The following is a 2,721-nucleotide window of genomic DNA, read 5'->3' on the forward strand; positions in this document are numbered from 1 at the left end:
TGGGTGAAGGGTTCTCCATTGTAGTTCATTGTCGAAAGAGGGAACCAAAAGAACCTCATTTTAGAAGAGGTCATGAAGTGGTTGGGCCTACTAATGACAACACTTCTATAGTCGTACACCACTGGGTAGCTTCACCAAGGACGATATCTCCACGTCAGCCAACATTGCCGCCTTCCCTACAAGATCAAAGCCTTTACGGATGCGGTACTGTGTGATATTTATCCTCTTGAAGTCTGTGATGTATTATTAGGAAAACCATACCTGTGGAAAACACATGCTCTATATGAGTCTAGACCCTGCTATATGATTATTAATTTGGGAAATAAGTTGTATAGGATACTGGAGGTAGCCCCACCTACCATCATCTCTTTGATCACTACAAAGCAATGCAGTAAGATCATTTCCCAGACTTGGAAATTTCTTTTCCTTATTATTCGCCCTCAGGGAAAGAAGAAGGTTATGGCCACCGCTTCTAGACAGGGCTCCTCTGCAAAACAACAACATATGGACAAGGTCGTGGAGGTGTATAAGGACATTTTTGCCTCACCTGCAGGGGTACCTCTGCATTGTCAGGTCAAGCACTCCATTGATTTGACCCTGGGCACACCACTATGCAATGGACGTATCTATCGACACTCTGTTATGGAGAACGATGAGATCAAGAGGAAGATTCAGGAGCTACTGTAGAAAGGACACATCAAGCCAAGCTCATCACCTTGTGGGAGCCTGATTGTATTGGTACAGAAGAAGGATGTGACCTAGAAACTCTATATGGAATATCAAGCGTTGAACAAGATCACTCTCTGGAATAGGTACCCAATCCCAAAGATTGATAACCTTCTGGACCAGCTCAAGGGGGAAAAATATTTCAACGAGCTTTAATTGAATTCCAGTTATCACTAGTTGCCTATCGAATCCTCCAGTGTGTGGAAGACTACCTTCAAATTTGAGGAGGGCCTTTTCTAATGGTTGGTCATGTCTTTCGAGTTGACGAATTCCCCCAAAACTTTCATGAGATTGATGGATGACATCTTGTGACCCTTCACCAATGCATTCATGGTGGTGTATTTATATGACATCTTGATCTTTAGCCAGAGTTAGGAAGAGTACCTCCACCATATTCGACAGGTCCTTCAAACCCTGTGACAACACAATTTGTGTGCCAATTTGGAGAAATGCACTTTTGGCATGACCTAGATTTAATATCTGTGGTACATTATTGATGAGCAGGGTGTGCATGTGGACCAAACCAAGATAAAGTTCATTCAATATTGTCCATCCCCAACCACTCTAACAGAGTTCTGCATCTTTCTGGGTCTTGCCAATTTCTACCGTAGGTTCTTCTTGGGTTTCTCACATATCACTTGGCCTTTAAGTCAAATCACCAAGGGTGGAGCGAAAGAAAAGTTTTTTTTGGTACAAAACCCAACAAAAAGCATTTGTTGAGTTTAAGCATCACCTTTTCTCTGCACCGATGCTCAAATTACCATACTTGAAACAACCATTTGAGATTGGGGTAGACACCTCCAACTATGCTATTGGTACAGTTCTTACTCAGCAGGGGCATCCAATGACTTACCATAGTGAAACACTTTTAGACAGACACAAGGGAAGTTGCATAAAAATTATCATCCCAAATGGTCCATCTACCTGTAATAGTTTCATTTGAATATTAAGTACAAGAAGTGTAGCACGAAGAATGTTTTAAACTGCTTTAGCTGACCACCATTCATGGTGCTAATCACTATGCTCAACTCCTATGGGCATGAGAGTTCGAGGTGGCTGCATATTTATCAAAGCGATCCAAAATTCAGTAGAACATACAAGGAACACTTGGGAGGGAAGCAAGTTCCAAATTTTTACCTTCAGTATGCACTATTATGCCACCTAGGACACATATGTGTTCCTTCAAGCAAGCGTTACAATATGATTTGGTAGGCACACTACAGTTGGGATGTTGGACATTTTGGAGTAAAGAAAATAGTGGTAGTATTGCAGAAGCGTTTTTATTGGTCGTAACTTTGTCAGGGTGTTGGCAAGTACATTAGATCCTTCACCACCTGTGACATTTCCAAACAAAAAATCAAGAAGAAAGACCTATATACTCCTTTACATACTCCTAGTCGACCTTGGGAATATATCTCCATGGATTACATGTCAGACCTTCCTTATATTAAGCATGGCAATGATTATGTTTTCGTGGTCATTGACAGATTCTCTAAGATTTCCCTCATGTCGGCCTGCAACAAGAGTATCACAGTAGAGGCCACTACTAAGCTCTTCTTTGAGAGAGTGTGGGTACACTTTGGGATCCCATAGTCCATTGTCTCAGATTGGGACAATAGATTCCTGAGTGCATTGTGGTCAAGTCTCTGGTCAATGTTGGATACAAAAATTACTAAGTCCATGAATTTCCATCCCCAAAATGATGGAAAAACAAAGGTTGTCAACATGATGATTGCACACATTCTGTGCATGTACAACTCAAAGAATCCACACACGTGGGATGAAATTCTCTCCTATGTCCAAAACAACTACAAAAGAGTTCTCCACAACTCAACAAGCCACAACCCCTTTCAAGTATTGCTGGGATTTCAGCCATTATGTCCCACTTATGTGGCTATACCATTTGTAGCCACTCAGGAAGATTCGACTCACATCTAGTCCAAATACAACAGGGCTAAAATCTTCGTTGAGCACATTCAACACATCCGCTAGTAG

Source organism: Pinus tabuliformis, chromosome 5_1, assembly GCF_031772625.1.
Source record: "Pinus tabuliformis cultivar Carrire ecotype Pingquan chromosome 5_1, CPIR1, whole genome shotgun sequence".
NCBI lineage: Eukaryota > Viridiplantae > Streptophyta > Pinopsida > Pinales > Pinaceae > Pinus > Pinus tabuliformis.